General features: G+C 40.5%; 1 long non-coding RNA gene across 1 annotated transcript; it reads right to left on the reverse strand.

The window, feature by feature from the left end:
* Window positions 1–330: 330 nt before the first annotated feature.
* Window positions 331–15,979, reverse strand: LOC146572597 (uncharacterized). The gene is made up of 3 exons (XR_014892923.1): window positions 15,793–15,979; window positions 525–640; window positions 331–441 (listed from the first exon to the last, which is right to left on the reverse strand). It is a non-coding gene; the product is annotated as an uncharacterized LOC146572597 (long non-coding RNA).
* Between the last annotated feature and the right edge of the window lie 2,238 nt (window positions 15,980–18,217).

The following is an 18,217-nucleotide window of genomic DNA, read 5'->3' on the forward strand; positions in this document are numbered from 1 at the left end:
TATGTGTGTGCACTTAAATCTATTTGTTAGTCTGCAGGCTGCATGACTCTGTACAGATTTTGCATCTTATTTTCAATTCAACTTTGGAATTTAATAAACTGTCAGTTTCCATATTTTCTAATTTAGGATAGGAGTGCCTTATCATGGTGGTACAGTAGTTAGCTATGAGGGGCTGTTAGGGCATGAGAGTGTTTCTGTGTGGAGTTTGTGTCACGGTTTGGCATGGCAAACCGTGGGGGTGTGAGGAAAAGGAGGACCCAGGCGCAGAGCTCTGTGTGCTAAGCAGTGTGTTTATTTACAGTGGTAAGGAAAATAACAGTAAATCCTCTGTGCAATCCCGACTCCCGTGACGTGTCCTCTTCCCAGTGTCAGTGTCCCTTCTCCCCGCTCCTTGGTGTCTGAGCACCCCGTACTCGCTGTCCTCTCGTCTCCCCGCTTCTCCTGGGGAGATAACAAACAGGCAGCCGTAAGACACACACACACACACACACACACAATGCGGAAGAACAATCGTACTGACTGACATGAAGTCACGCAATGATCCAGCGTCGGAGAGAGCTCCACCACACTCTCAAGTAGCTCCTCCGACGAGGCCTGATCAGCTGCAGGTGTGACATGGTCTTCAGGTGTGGCCAATCACCTGCCAGGGCCACACCCACACACGCAGACACATATGCAGGGAGAACGAGGGACAGCAATACAAAATACATATATTATAATATTAGTCCAAAACTGCTCAGGGTCCCTGGGTCGCTCAGACCCAGTACCCTGACAGTTTGCATCTTCTCGTCATGTCTGAGTGGAACTTTTCCAACAGTCAAAAGATGAGCATGGAGTTAGTTTAACCAGTGACTGTAAAATTTACTGTGAGTGTGAATAGTTGTCTGTCTCTAAATGTTAGTCCTACACTAGTAGATTTGAAACCTGTTCAGGGTGTACCCTGGTTCTCGCCCTGTGACAGCTGGGATAGATTCCCTGGTGGTCAGCGTGGTCATCCATGATGGATAACAGTTTGTTCGGTGACCTCCTCTCCACCCCAATTTCAAAAGTGTCCAGTTTGCAGCCAATCACAGAGCTAGCCTTCCTAATCAGTTTATTCAATCTGTTGGTGTCACCAGCTCCAATGCTTTCCCAGCAGACAAAGGACACTGAGCTTGTCACAACTGAGCTATAAAATCTCCATCATTTTGCTGCACATGTTGATTGAAGGCTCTCAGCCCGCTTAGGAGACAGTCTGCTCATCTTCTTGTATACAGCTTAAATCAACCAGTGTTTTTTTTAAAGCCCTGGGTGGAATTAAATGAATATTTTGTGATGAATCAAGTACATAAAAATAATGGAATTTTTTTTTTCTGTCATGAAGAGTACAGCAACGTGAGATAAATGTTGGTGCAGGTGTGTCTAGCACTCGCTCCAGCCTTAGGAAACTCCTTTCTGTACAGCTAAGATCAGAGTACTTAAGTCCAGAGAGGAGAGGTCCAGTGTTATAGTCTGTGTGTGTGTGTGTGTGTGTGCGTGTGCGTTGTGGCTGCTTACTCCTGCTCTGTGGACAGAACGGTGTTGGTGGTGATTTAACCTTTCCAGGTTACTCTCTTGTTTAGCGACCAGCTTCTGGGTTTTGTTGTGTTTCCTTTGTTTTGATGGTCAAAGTGGCTTGTCAGTCTCTTTCAGTTTTAATTATTAACACAACCCTTTTCTTTACTGACAGTTTTGTCTCCTTGTCACATTTTTTCAACCCAGACACTTTTTGTTACTTCATTACACCCCCCACTGGCCTTTAAGAGGAACATAACAGTTATGAAAGGTGATGCATTTTTAAAATGTCCAACTATTTCATGATGAACATGAAGGGCATCCTTCACAATACACCAAAAATGTCACCAACTTAGCAGCTGTGGTGTTGGAGTTAGTCACTTCAGCAACTTTATTTTGCAAATGTTAAACTTCTTGAATTTTGAAAAGACATCAGCTAAACTTCCTTGAGTAGAGTTAGTTCTACAGGCTGGTGAATCCGTTTCCCCTCACTGTGGCTGCAGGCTGACAGCTGCGTTTGCTGAGTGGGAGAGAACAGCAACAACAATCAACCGGATAGCAGCCAGACGGAGACTGGTAAGAGATTGCACAGAAAATATGTTTACTTTTCGCGGTCACTCGGTGTACCACTCGCTGGCTAAAGCAGAGCTCCCAAACCTGGAGTTTCCTCTTGTTTTTAAGCTTTTAGCCACTCTACAAAGTTGATTTAAACAGCAATCAGCAATGTCAGGGACACAAATTTACATTACTAATACATTTTGTCTAAATGGAATATCTTTATATAATGTTAACAGTTTAGTAACATGAATCTCGATACTTTCAATAAAGTGCTTCTTTCTGTTTCATGATGTTAACTGTTAATGAATCACAACAGGGCATCTAGTTAAAAAATCTAACAGAGAGACAGTGATGCATGTTTTAAAAATGCTGCTCTTACATCTTGAACTACAAACGAACTACAAACTGCATTTATGTACACTCGGCTGTTTGTTGTCAATATATATCTTTTTATTAAGAATATATAACGTGTCCATATTCTGTGAATGCAAAAACTAAAATTCCTGAGTTGTCCTGTTTCATCTAATTTTTAGATAAATAAAACAAATATAATATTTTATAGATTTTTTAGGTACCCATACATCCAACCATATTAGGCATTCAGCAAGTAATGACCTGCTTTCTGCACAGCAACTACTGACAAAGTAAAATGCTTTATTGACTTTCTGCAAATTATGATGCTTTCTTATACGGGGTTGCAAAAAAACACATTTCGGTACCGCTCGTGCCCACAGACACACAAGCAGATGAACAGATTGATGGCAGACAATCAGATGGATGGACTATCTGGTAAATTAAAAGGAAGATTTATGGCTAGGAAGAGAAAGACAGGAAAACGAACAGGAAAGAGAGGACAAAGAGAGACTGGCATGGGCAGACAGACAGATGGACAGACAGTTTGAACAGACAGACAGATGGTGATTCTATTAGGAAAAGCGGGCTCTGATGAGATGGACAAACAGGCTATCAGACTAGTGGACGGACATACCAACAGACAGGAACTCTACTGGGACGCAATAAATGGACGGACAAAAAAATGAACAGGCTTGACATTCTGATACAGAAATGGGGCTGGGATGCCTGGGGCCAGGCGAAGAGAGGTCGCTGTATCTCTGTAGACCATCAACATGAGGAAGGACTCAGCTTTAAAGCGTGTATGCAGATGTGTGTGTGTGCGTTTGTGAATGTGTGTATTTAATACCCCGCCCTGGCCATTACTGAGGTACTAGATAAAAGTAGTGAACATGCTGCCAAAACAAGGTGCTAAAAGACTAAAGATACAAATGGCAAAGGGTTCGTACACTTGCACACACTCCACTCGCACGGCACGAACACAGCAAGCACACAAATGCTTATGCGTGCAGGCACGCACACACACACACACATGCACACGCACAGAGGACAGAAGGACAACCAGGACATCTGGTCAACAGTTTTATCTTCTTTCTAGCAGAGAATGTTATAAAAGCACACAGTGATGCATGAAGACAGCAAAATCATTGCAAAATAATGTTGAACTCGAAAAAAATGTCACTTCCCACTCCCCAAAGCCTACTTTGAATGGCAGATTTTACTCCTTTTGTTAATCAGAGTCTCACATGAATACAGTATGAAGTAGTTAAGGTAAGAAATATGAAACATGTTAGGGAGGTGAAATGTATTTCTGCTCAGCACAAACTTTTTTTTTTTTTCAATTTTGAAGTCTGTTCCTGTTAAGCAAAAGCATAAACATCCACTGAAGACTTAATAGAGAGATGTGAAACTGCTGCGTGTGGGGTGCCCGTCTTTGTGTGTGCCTGAGAACTGTATGTGTGTACCGAGTCCCCCACAGGCCCTTAAGTGGTGTGTATTTATAGAGAGTGTGTCTCTCTGAAGCCCATAGGCTGGTTATATGAGCCCCTTCTAATGGCTAGGAGGAGAGGAAACATCCCCAGTCATGTTCCCACAAAACAGACACGTATGGATTCACGTACACAAGCATACACACACACTTACTCAGGCATTTGATAAGGCAGTTAGAAAGGTTGTTGTCCTGTCCTCTGTTGGATAAACTCAGGCCTTTGAGGCCACAGCTATGACCTTTTTTACATTGGAAAAAGGATGCCGGACAGGATGAGTCTATTAAAAAATGCATCTGCAGCTCAGTGTAGCACCAATAAGATTCAAAATTTTATTTCATCTCATAATTTAATCGTGTCTATTTCTACAGTCAGTGGTAGAGCAAAGGTGGCTCTGGCAGCACCTCTCTGTTCTTCAGTTCCACAGCCTGCAGAGATAGGTGTTGCTGGTTCCTCTAGTCTCTCATCTGCACCAGGGTTACATGGAGTAAATGAAGAAAGAGGAGGCCCATATGGCTTTGTTTGGATCTGTACACAGGCAGCCAGAAAATGCATGTGTGAATGCATGTGTGTGTGTGTGTGTGTGTGTGAGAGTGTTTGATCTGTACGCAGGCCATGCAGTGCTGAAACAGCAGCAATTTAACTGATGCTCCCACCATATGGTAAGAGTGATAGCATTAGAGAACCTGCATTGAACCTGAAAAGGAGAGAGTGAGGGAGAAAGAGGGGGCAGGGTGGACCAGAGCTCGAGGCCAGGATTTGTAGAGTAGCCCCATTATGGTACACTAGTATGCAAATCACACAACAAGCAGACGCACACACACAGGTGTGCATGTGAACACACAGGCTGCATAAAGTGTGCGGGCATGTGAATGCAAATGAATGTGTGTGATCCTCATAGTGGCCAAAATGTGCTAGTAGGAAAATACAAACTCGTGCAAAAGTGTGTGCGTGTGTGTGTATGTGAGTGTATGTGCAGAGGTGCATGTGCATGCAAACGCACTCATGGATGCATAAACACAAGTGCAGAGATATCCTGTGTGTTTCAGCAATCTGGGTGATTTATGCCTTGAATACTGCAGTGTTTTAGGTGGGATCTCAGGGAATACACAGCCATATGTCCCAGTTTTCCGAGGCTTTCTACACACACACGCTCAAGCACGCACACACACACTTTCACTTTCAAATACATACTCATATCACACACTGTATGCACACACGCATTCATACATATATATATATTTCCCACACTATTTTCAGCTTAAAGGGCAAGGGCAAAAGACGAGTGTGTTCAGGTTTGAGAGTGTGAGGTTGCAGGGGGATGAGGGCTATAACGCAGACAGTCAGAATTTTCTGCTCCAGTTAAAGGGAAATTTTTTGCTCCTGCTTTGGGAGTCAATGGACAAGTGGGATGAAAGGACGAAAGAGGACAAGATGATAGCTTAATGGTGTTAATAGGAGGGTTTTTTTATTATTATTATTTTTTTTTTTAAAAAAACAGTAAAACAACTGAAAATAAGTGAATTGTTTTTATTATTGTGAAACAACTGGTAACACTGTGGGAATTTAAATGGGTGGCCCAAAGCTAAATGCTGTGGGTGGGGGTGGGGTGGGTAAAATAATTTGCTGCGAAAAGGTCAAGGTCAAGTTTATTTAAAAGAAAGCTTAAATAAATTTCAACAGCGGCTCTGGCCTCCAGATTGTCTCACAAAAGCAGAAAAAGTTTCTTGTCCATATCAAACAAATCTACAAAAAAAAAAAAAAAAACGATTGAAGTTTACATTATTTATATATTTTCCAAAATTTCAATTTTGGTGTAAGGCAGCAAGTACAGTATTTACCTTCTTTTAATTCACCTGTTCTCCCTCAATCTTCCTTCTTTAGCTATTCAGGCCAGTCTGTCAGACATGACTCACAACAGAATGTGCCTCCAGCTGATTGAGTCATTTTAAATGAGGACCAAATGTACATACATTACAGAACAGCAGTAATTTATAACATTGTACATTTTTTGGTGTTCAGACTGTTTTAAAACATTCATTTTCAATCACAATAGGAGATTTCACCTGCTTTCAAAGTGAACTGCCCATGAAATTGATTACATACGGCCAGCAGGTGCTATCCTTCACCTCCATTTAGGTTTGGTAGCCTGTTGCCATATCTTATATTAAAATCCAGATATGGAGGTGGTGTGGGTGGTGGTGTCAGTAGTCGTTGGCTGTTCTGTCTTTAACCCAGGGAGACCTGGTTTCATCTCCTCTCAGGGACCAGCCACTTAAATTTCAGAATTTTCTTTTTTAGTTATTTTTTGGTTAGGAACCAGTCATTGCTCAGGTTTACATTTTTTCAGACGTAGTGCCAATATTTGCATGATCTGACTAGGTATCCTAGTGGACCAGCGAATCTATTACATGCACCATTGGACATTTCACTTCCAATTAATGCAAGAGACAACCTGTAAAAATGTAGTATTTAGCTACCCAAGATTTAAATGGATCCAAATAGTAGGTGGAATCTGTTTGATTGGCTCAAATGTTGGCGTGATAACTAATAACAGGCATTTAATCTGCTTTTAACACTCAAATTGCTTGATGAAAGTATCAGCTGTCCGATTTAGTATTTTTACATCAGTAGTGAAAGAACTTAATGGCGAATATAAAACTGTTAGTGCAAAGTAAACAAATCCAAAGGACCAAAAAAGTCATTTGAAAAAATAACTATTCAAGATATAAATGCGATATAAAATATGAGTAGATGGAGAAAACCTGCAGTCAAGATTACATCTAAGGATACAGTCATGACTGGTCACTGGTTAAGGACACTGTTACTGCTTCTATAGGAATTATGACGGTATGTAGCATTCAGGTTCTGCTCATCAAATGAACCTGATTAACTGATCATCAGCAAGTTTGAGCACCTCTATAAAGCAGGTGTGTGTTAAAACGATGTTACAATCCGCCCAGGAATGAACATGCTAGTAAATCCACCCAAAGATCAGACCCCACAAAAGCTATATCTCAGAATCTACAGGCCTCTCCTCTCTAAAAAACCACCGCAGCTTGTCTTAAGTTTGCACTGTTGCATCGAAACAAACCACAAGACTTCAGAAAGACTTCAGGCCTTGAGACAGATGAGAAAACAGGGAAATGAAACACAAAACTTCACCATAAACACGCCACACCAGCTGTCAAACTATGATCAAAAAATGGGTCATTCAGCTGAACAATGATCTCAAGCACAGAAGCAAATCTATAACAGAATAGCTGAAAAAAGAAAGAATGAAGGTGCAGCAATGGCTCAAAGTCCAGAATTCAGCCTGTTTGAAGTGTTGTGGCAGGACTTAAGAGAGAGCTGTGCATGAACCATGAACTGAAGCAACTTTGTAAAGAACAGCGGGCTAAAATTCCTCCACAATGTTTTGACAGACTGATAAAGTTGTACAGCAAACAGTTACTTCACGTTATCGCCGACAAAAGTGGTTCTACAAGCGACCGAATTATGGGGCATACTGAAACTTATGGAACAAAATTCTAGGCGTGATGAAAACAGTCAACTTCTATCAAAATGACAGAGTGGGGAGAAAACAAACCACATACCACCACATTTGTCAAAATAACAGTTCTGTTATGACTGAACGACTAAAGACTGAGCAGTGGCATTTACTGATAATTTCACCGATAAAAGAAACAATCAATATTTCCCCATTCAGCAAAACATTAATTTTAAACATATGGCAAAAGCAACGAAAGAGCATTTCATGTTGAACTGGTGAGTTACCCTGGACTGGCTGAGAAAGCATATCCTCCTCACTGAGGTTATTTACCAGCAAAATATGCTATATCTATTTTTATATTGACCGCGTATTCATCTAAAGACACAAACATGCAAACATCGGCAGTCTTGGTTGTTCGGTATACATCACATTACAAAATCCTGATTAAAAAGTGTAATCAGCTGTCACCGTATCCACTGGCAATTCAGTCTTCAAGTTCTGATTTAAACCTGATGGATAAGAAGTCTCGTGCTACAAATGTTTGGACAGTTGGATTATAAAATGAATAACAAATTAATTTGTTCAATCTGGATTAATTTTATTTGCCTGTGTGTGATAAATACATACATGTTATTTCCTTAACCGTGAATAGGATGTCAAAATGTATTTAAAGTGGTCTCAGCTTTCTGTTATATTAGTGTCAGGGTGTCCCTGCAGATGAGTTGTGTAACACATCTGGCCCATGGAAAATAGAGACTACTGAACAGAACTGGAAACTGGGTTGAAACATGCATGAAAAGAAGCGCTATGTCATACAGTGATGGAGCGAGTTCACCATGTGTTTAGCCTGTTTTAGGTGGTGTAAGTCACCTTAAACGTGAGTAGACAAAAATAAGCAACAGCTTTTATAGAGTTTTCAAAGTTGTCTGCTTCTTCATCTGAATTTCCAAGTGTTTTAGAAGCTACACAATGGCAGATTATGTTGTTTGTGTGTGTCCTCAGAGGAGTAAGATGGATTAGCCCCCAGTTTAGCCCATCCCGACGAAAACACAACCTGACAGCACGGCTCCCCGAGAGGAAGGAAGAGAAGAAGCCAGCTGGAGTTGAGCTGTATTATTGAAATCATATCTCATCTTAATATTGAAATTGTATCTACATTCTGAAAGCCATCATCTTCCATCTCTTCCCTCTTTGTCTCCCTCCCCCCTTTTCACCTTTTGGTTTCCCCAAAAACAGACTCAACAGATGAGCTAGAGCAGACGGTAAAGCATTTAGCGTTATGGTGGACGAGTCAAAGAAGTTAAGATGGAATGTAGGGAAAAAACTAGAGGGGGTGGAAGTGAAAATGAAATGAAATGAAGACCAAAATATGAAGAGCGAGGAGGAAAATCGCGCAAGTCTTTCTGCTCATCAGTCTCTGTGTATTCCACTCCTCGCCGCCCTCACGCCTCCCTCTTCGGTCCCTTTATTCTTCCCTTCCTTCTGAAGTGAGAAATCTCTAAGGAAGCTTGCTCATAAGGCCTAATTTATTTACCACTGCCACCCCAGCTCCATCACTTTGTCATTAATTTACCAGAGTCATATTTATGTGAGCAGTTGGACACCAGTCCATGCCATGCTGCAGCTACACAGAGCATACAGCACATGCAGAAAACCTCATCCATAAACATGCACTCTATTATTACTATTCCCTGCAGAGTTAAGGCACTTGGAATGAACCACTAATGAGCCCCGATCTGACCTATATATTTAAATCATTGATGTACTTCTACTATCAGCCATTCTAATGAATCTGTCTTGTTTTGCTTTTACACCCCTGCATGGGACAAATAGTTTTTTCCCCCCATTCGTTCAGCAGCTAACTAAGAACACTTTCCAGGGAATTTAAAAAACTAAAAATATAATCCTTAATGTGCTAGACTTTTTACAGTTTAAGTTTGCATTCTAAAAATGTACACAACTGCGAAGACCAGATTCAATCGCAGCGACCTTCGTGTCCTGAAAGTTATGTATGGAGACCCTGACAGCAACTGTGAGTGTAGGGGAGAGGGAAATGGAAAATGGGTATTTGAGAGGGCGGTTTTTAAATCTTCACAGCTCACGTTCCTGCTCAATATTCAGACTAGTATTACATTGATTTTGCATCACTTGAATATAGAAGTAAATTCTAATTAATTAAGCTACATCAAACACACAGATTTATGGTGAAAAAATGTATTAAAAACATGATGGATATGTTTCAATAATACAATGGCATAATGAAGCAATAGTTTTAAAGTCAGAAGGGCCCTCTACAAAATGTCAGAAGAACTTAATTTATTAATCAATAACCATGCAAAATTCATTCCTGGCTCCTTGCCTTGTTTTTGTAGAAGCAGAGGAGGAACACTCTGCCTGATTCTTAAAGAGGATTATGGAAGGGAGGAAAGTCACAGGGAAAAAGAACACGAAATGTGGCCGTGTAAGCGTAGTCAACAGGGATTAATGAGGTGAAACTGAAATAGCTTGTTGGCCCATTTCTGATGTAATAAGATATGCCTTGTGGACATTTGATATCTTAAAGTTGGACATGCATTTGATCTGCAGAAGTCAGTTTATGTTGTCTTATCAGGCTTGATGAGCTCATATGGTCTACTGATTATTTATTTTATCTATTTTTTATTTACATGCAGTACGTACTTGTAACATATTTATTAGACTGCTACCCAGTGCAAGGTTTATGCGACAGCTGCCCTAAATTAACAATACTGGTAATTACCAAAATCTTTTTTTAATGTTTCTGTAATGGTTAACACACCAGTATGCAAGTTCTTTCATTTCAAGTATAATTTTAATGCTTCTTTATAATTATTATTATTATCCATGCATTTTAAAATGTACTGTTTTACAAGAAGTAGAAAAAACAGTAAAGCACCTTATTGTTTTGTGAGTAGTAGTCACTGACTTGCATTTCTGAACCGAAGAAATCGTTCTAGTCGCAGAATTCAGTTTTCATTTTAATATTTCTGTTTCTTGGTTTTCTGACAGCTGTTCAAACAAATTTGTTTAGGCTGTTTCTTTTTTGCTTTTCACTTTTCTTTAAAAAAAAAAGTCTCATTGGTTGGCTGGTACAGATGCCCTCTTTAAGCTTGGCTCCTCTGCAGAGACTTGTAAGCGGTATCTTAGCTGGTCCCAGGACTGCACTCATCTGGAGAGAGGTCTTGGATTAGCTTCTATTAATACTCGGTCCACATCTGTTCTGGTTGCCAGCTGCTGGTATTTGTCAGTCTTCTTTTGCTCCTTCTGTCTGATTTCACTGTCAGCTCTGATTGCCACATCTATTGCAACTGCCATCTTCTGCTCCTTGTCAACCAGCCTTGTGTCTGATAGGTTAACCAGAAGCCGTCTGTCTGTGCGCATCTTCAAGTCCCACAGTGTTTTATCCTGTTTGTTCTCAACAATTTTCAGTGATCAACCATCAGGACTTCTAATCCATACATAGTACAGTTCCTGTATTCCTTTCAGTGTATAGCGCCCCAAATTCTTATATCTATGTACCATGCAGTGGACTGTCTCAGGGGCACCTTTGTGCAGCCTGTACCTTGGATCCTGTCTTCTGTGGTAGACTCCTGACTTTATGAATCTTAGGTCCTTTTTGCCACCATGATCAGAACCTCTGTGCTGTTCTTCAGGGGGAGGAATACTTGATATCTCCTCTGCCAGCTGATGACACATCCTATAGAGGGGCTTGGTCTTCCACAATACTTCCTTCTCTACACCATCTGTTTAAAACTGCCTAAGGCACGAAACAGTTGATCCCTGGTGTCCATTTCACTGATGTGTTCACGGATCCTCCTTGTTTCCTGGATGTTTCTGTTGCTCATAGAGTTTCAGGATGCTACACTTTGGGTCAAACCTTTAATGCCATCTATCTACTCCTAAACCACCAGGGTATATGAGCACTGTCAGGTCAACCATTTTGATGGTTTAGCACTTATTCCTACCTCTGGCTTCTCAGCACCTGTTTTACGATCTATGGCAACATATGGCCAGACTTATCAAGTCTGAGCAACTTTCAGATGGCCTGTGCAGAAAAGTCGTGGCGTAGTCCATCACCTTGGCATTTGCTGCACTTGATGGTAACTAGTGTGGAGACCTTGAAATTGGCTTCCGGTGTTTTTTCCCATTGCTGGACCGAGTTCTTGTTGCAGGTAACCATTGCATTGTTAGCCCTGTACAGTGTCAGGAAACCCAGTATTCTTGTGTAGGGTTGTGAGGGCTGGACTTGCAGACATATTACCATGACGCTGGTAACCCCATGCACTTTTTATGAGACATTTTCTTGATCTTAGTGTCCAATGCTTGTTTAACAGTGCACATACAAAAACATGCATGACAGTGCAACCTCGTAGTCTTTGTCTTCATATAACATACTTGATTTTTATTTACCATTTGTTGAAAATGTATTTACTGATTTCCAGTGGATACAATGAAAGCCTTAAAACTTTGGTCATTGACACTAGAGGCTAAGTCATCAGATGATAGATCAATGGAGTGTCACCTAATTAAGTTTGACATTATAAGCCAAATCCTCCTTAAGTTCTTGGGGGGGGGGAACAAGTATGCAAACCAGAGCATGGTTAATGTTACTTCATTGTAAGGTTACAATGAAGTGCAGCATCCAGGCACCGAAGACAAAGACAATTAGTAACCTGGCTTGCTGGCATCTGAAAATAATTTGCAATGCTATGACTAAAGTAGCACAAAAAAGATGAAATGAAGATAAAATACTGAAAAGTTTTAACCCTGTAAAGCCTGGAACATGAAAAATAATATTTTTTTAAATATAGCGTTTATTGAACCTTCTTACAAATTAAAAATAAATATATTAGATATATGTGCCTTTTAATTTATATCAAATATGCTACATCTGACACTTAAAGGGCCCTTTCTGTGCCTACGGTCTTTCAGGGAAGATCACAGCGATGATGTACAGGTCCCATAAATTAATGTGTCACACATGACGCATACAGGGTTAACATACTCAGATCGGTTGATGAGGGATGCCACTCTGCATGACATCACATCTCTTTTTAGTTTTAGATCAACTGATACTTGTTTCAGTTCGCGTCGCCCTTGGAGGTCCAAGGGCTGTCATTTTTAAATGAAAATGATAAATACTCAAGTTACTGATAAGCAAACTCAAGTTAACTATTCAGTTACTATTCAGCTTAGTGCATAGCAGCAATCACAGTAACAAGCACGACTGAGAAGGACACTGATTTTGGAATACTTGAGCTTATGCAAGGTAGACTTTAGGAAATACCCCTTGTGTCATTCGTGAGCTGGTGCACGAATGGAAATGTGTTGAAGACCCCACTGTCCTAGTGTGGTGAGTTTGTCGATCCACTTGTCTCTAATGCTTTGTACACGCCACAATCTAAGACACATATTTTTACACCTTAATAAGTGTGGATACATTTTTTGGTGAACATAGTTTGGGTGCGTGGTTGTAATTATGCAAATTATGATGTTTTAAAGTATGTTATTAAAGAGTGAATGTGTAGTGTATAGATGTATTACTTCATAGGAATGCCTTCACCGGCTTTACTCTTGGAAATGTAAAGGTAACAGGGCTTATGATGCAATTTTGCTTATAATGTGGTCATAGCATGTCTGAGTGGAAGCCCAACGACATTTAATCGACATGCAAATGTGCTCTCTTCTTTTCTTCTTTTTTTGTTGCAGCTCATGCTGGGATGGTGATCCTATTGTCAGTATTTATTTCTCAGTGTGTTATCTCTTAAAAATATATAAAAATTAAAGTAAATTATGTATATGTATGTGTGTGTGTGTGTGTGTATGTGTGTGTGTGTGTATAAAGGTGAGGTATCACTTTGATATTCCATTACAAAATTACTTGGATTATTGCATTTACTTCACTTTAATGAGCTCACAACTGGGACCAGTGGAATTTATGAAGTAATAGCTGTGCAGCTTATTACATTAAAACAGAAAAGTGGCTTAGAGCGGACTTAGATGTTTAGTGGGTGCTTTTTAAAGAAAGGGGAAGAGAATGTGCTTTTGAGAGCAAGATGGGAGGGGTTAAATATTTCATTATTCTTACTATCCCCTGCAGTAAAGACCCTCTATTATGCATTACACTAGACGTTTGCAGTTTGTGCATGTTCATGTGTGAGGGTGGTATAAAGAAATATACCTGCTTATATTTCCCACGTGTGGGACTAATAAAGGTTATCTTATCTTATCTTATTTTTTGCACGTGATTCTTGTATTAAATAAGCCAAAAAAAAATACACACTCTGTTTTGTGTAGAGTGCCTAAAGGTATTTGATGTGTGATGTGACTCGAGGACAAAAAACCTCTCTTTGCTTTCCTGGATATCCTCATGCATGCCACACCTTTTAAGACTCCTTGCTAGTGTAGTCTAAGACTAATTAGACCACTGCAAAGGCACAGGTTTCATTCAGATGCCTGCCTGTTACTTGGATAGTCACAAATACAGTATGACAGTTTATTTGAAAGTTTATGCGCCTTTATTCCCAAGTTTATTAGAGGTCGCAAATGTTTTTGTGCTACAGTGGTTCTGTATTAAAAGCTCAGCTGTAAAGGGAATACTATCACTTCAGCCTGTTGTATTCACATCGTTTCGTATGCCTGTGGTGGTTCTCCTTGTCTTCGAGAACACTTTTTTTCCTGTTTTGTGTTTTTTTTTCTTTCTGTCTAATCTCAGGACAGTTCCCTTTCATTTGCCACTGTTAATTAATTCATTGTATCACTGTCCAAAGTAGACATTATAAATTGCCAGAGAGAATTTCCTGAAATACAACCCACTCAACTGCCTCAGGCTTTCCAAGTAAGACACCAGTCAATACAGCTGAGCGAGTGTTTGTGTGTCACCGAGGTGAAAATCTACATTTATACCAGAGAAGTGATTTTTAAGTGATGGTGAAGAAATGCCAAAAGCATTAACGCTGACAGTACACACGTATAAACAGAGAGCAAGTTTAAGCGCGCACACAACAAAATGCGTTTTATATTAAAATAATGCATTAAATTCGACCAGCAAATTCTTGCTTTCACCTTAATAAAATGTACACAGTGTTACTTAAGCTGGTTTAGTGTGAGTAATGCAGTGTGCCTGCTGACTTTTTTTGTTTGTGTATGTGTGTCTGTATATGTGTGGGCACTGATGTCACAGCAGCAGGCGGGGAGGTGTTGATAACTTATTTGGCATTTTGACAGCGATAAAGGACATTTGTTGCCCTTAGCAATGCAGAAAAAACACACACAGACATGCAAATACACATTCATGGCTAAATTTATGGCAGCCAGTTTTTAGAAAAAGTAGAGTGATACAAAAATATGTGAATAGTAACAAAAAGACAGTTTCTACCTCGCCCACGTCTCCGTGGTATATAATTTCAGTGGACACACAGCTCCATGACAGGCAGCAGCTACAGTTTGGACAATGAAGTAAAACCCCCCAAAAGCAACATTTTTTTCTCAGACTTGACTTTGTGGACTACAATAGCTTTTCTCTCTTCTTAGACGGGCTCATTTTGTACAAATACACCCATCCCCACAAATATTGACATGCACAAAGATAACCACTTAGGCATGTTGTAGCATGCATTATTACATCCTCGAGCCAACGCAACGATTAGACAGAAGGAAACGCTTCATAGATCACAGTTGTTCCTGTAGGGCTAAAAGATGGATGCAAATGAAGCTTTCCGGCATTGGGACGACATTTGTGTACATATTTGGGTGTCACTGTGAGCAAAAAGAAGGAATTAAAGTCTGTAGCTTCAAAGCATTAGGCGGCATGAAAAGCTGCACGCCCAGATGAAAGTGACATTGGTGACAATTGCACCACGGGGCACACAAATACACTATCTCACAGCCCACACAAAAACTGTACGTGTAACCTGGCGCATGTAATAAGAGTTTTTCATAGGCGGGGAGGGAATGTCTAAAACGCAAAGGAAATGTGGGACTGAGTATTAAAGGAAAGGTAGGTAAATGTTAAATGCCACTCAAGAGCATGCAAAGAAATGGATATCAAAAGCAGTGGGAGTATTAAAACACCAGTCCCAAAATATTTACCCTCATCTCGGCGTTGGCCTGTTCCAGCAAAGACTGGTTCATTTCATTCTTGTTTGTTTTTATCGGGGCGAGCATTTCTCATTTCAGGCATTTCGGTGGGTTTGCTGTCCCACTTGTAGAGAATTATCACAGAGGGGGGACTGCTTAGTCAGATGCACACACACGAGGGCTCATTTTGTCCTTATCTGAAATGTCATACACAGGGTAAGCCCCCTCACGTTGAGTGTATTTTAGAAAAAGTCAAATGAATTATTCACTTACCATACGACAAGCAACATCAGCTTTGTTTTTTGTTTGGTTTTTGTCGCAGTCCTTGTGCACACATTTTTCGTGTTCTTGTTTTTTTTGTCTATTTCTTCTCCATCTTGCTTTTGATGGTTGGCTGCGAGCACGGTCCCTTATCCACACCCCTGTTGATTCTGATCTAAGATGAACCTTTATCCAATTGGATCTTTCTTGCTCCCAGGGGAGGGTCTGGAAATAGGCTTATCCTCTGATTGGATCGTTAGCCCTGAGGCAAGGGTACAAGAGAGGTCAAAAAGGAGGCATGTTATCTTTTGGCTAGGCCACACAGGGGTTCTGCATTAACACACACACTTTTGTACACACACATTAAACACTTCAAATGTCCAGGAAGATTACTGTGACATTTGGTGACCCCAAAGAGAGTATTGGAAAGACATAAGAGTGTAGCCCTCCACAGACACACCAAACCCGTTGGCCTCAACATGTTACCAGAAAAAAGTAACTAGCTAGGACTTATGAAGATCACTGAGCACCGTTCTGTATCAGAGACACTAAAGAAAGATACAGGACCTGCGACCCAGTATATGTTTTTTTGTTTGGTTTTATTTTGGTCACTTACACTTTCTAGGATTTTGCTCTTTTTTTTCTCTCAAAAGCAGCAACAGTGGTGTTAAACCTAGTTTCATGGTCATGTTAGGAACTGGGGATCACATAAATGGCAAGATGTGTATATTTTGTTATCATGTTTTAGTTTAATCCTTCATGTAACCCTGTTCACATTCAGCTGTGGCTGGACGCTCTGGATTTCCCCACAATGCCTTGACTATACGTCATTGTGGACATGGACAACGACAGCCTAAGATCTGACAATCTGTTTTACTTCTTCAAACTCATCTTGAACTCTGGAGAGATTTCCCAGTTGATGCATTGTAATGTAAATTGGACAAAATGTTTGTCACTGTCACTAGTGGACAGTTTAAATGGGAAATTATAGTTAAGCAGAGGTAGTGTGTAGGCAGTCCATGGGCAGCTTTGGACCACTCATCTTTCTGCAGAGATCATCTGCAGATGGGGCAGTGTCAAAAATATGTGCTGCAACCGGCCTGTTGGCTACTCTTGCTGGTACTATTGTTGTGCTTCTCATGCTGTAGTCCTGATGTTTGATTGAGCTTTTTTTCCTCACCCATTCCTGGTGAACTCCACTGTTGCTTTCTTTCCTGTTCCGGCACACTTGGCAACCAATCATCATTTGACTGACGGTATCATTCATGTTCAGCACTATGCAGTTGGGATTTTGGAGGACTGCCTGGGAGCATGTTTGCAGTGGTTGAAAATGCCTCCCCATAGGCCTCTGCACACAGACACAACCACAGTAGCATTAATTATGCATAATTGACACGTAATGGCCGTGGACTGGGAAGTTTCTACTATTGTTAATGAAAAAAACAAAACATATTTCCTCTCTATATTTTAATGAATTTGAATCATATCAACACGTGGCAAGAAATGACGAATAAGGACGTGTCAGTTAAATATTTTAAGATATTTTGCCTTTTTTTTTTACCTCAGCTGTTGTGTGAAAGGAGTTCAATGTGGCTTGATGAGTCAGTGAAGCTCACTTCAGGTGAGTTGTTGAGAATATCCTGAACTAAGGTGTTAGCTGCTGTTTGCTGGTGTTACTGAAATTGGATCTAACATTGTTAGAGTTGGCAATTAGCGAATGAACTCACTTACAGCATGAGAATGTGATCAAACGTCCTCAGAGGGAAAGTGTAATATGTAGTACATACACTTGGTCCTAAAATTATTTGGCAACATTAGCATACAAATACGTATAGAGTAGAGCTGGGCGATAGAACGATAACGATATGTATCGCGATATAACTTTTACTCGATAGAGAAATTAAGCTATCGCGATAGACCTCGCCGCTCTTGTCCTCAAAAAAAAAAAAAAAAAAGGTCAGCCAATCCAAATTAAGTAGCGCAGAGCCGAACCAATCACAGCCGCAGCGTCACGTCGCGTGACTTGTTACGTACAGCACAAGTGCCAAGCCGCACGTGTGTTTGTTTGGGAAGCAGCCAGCGGGTAATGGAGGAAGTGAGTGTGCCGACTAGAAAAATCAACCGAGCGTGACCGAAGAGAAAACAGATGACGGTTCCAATGTCGGAGAGATTGTCGAACGGAAGAGCCATAGAAGTTCCGTAGTGTGAAGGTATTTCAGCTATTTCAAGTCTGACAAAAAACAGAGTAGCGCGCACTGTAAATTGTGCCGAAAGCAAGTCTGGAAATACAGTAAACTGGTGCAAGTGTGGCACTATGTTAAAGACAGAGACATGAAAATAGTAGCCCCCCATTTTATTTGATGCTCAGAGACATTTTCTTTTAGTAAGGCCACTGCAATGTAAGTTTTACTGTTGCATAAGTTCCGCCAGCAGAGGG

This window comes from Mchenga conophoros, linkage group LG6 (genome assembly GCF_057382185.1).
Source record: "Mchenga conophoros isolate Kocher_MC1m ecotype Shallow Benthic linkage group LG6, M_conophoros_male_GT1.1, whole genome shotgun sequence".
Taxonomy (NCBI): Eukaryota; Metazoa; Chordata; class Actinopteri; order Cichliformes; family Cichlidae; genus Mchenga; species Mchenga conophoros.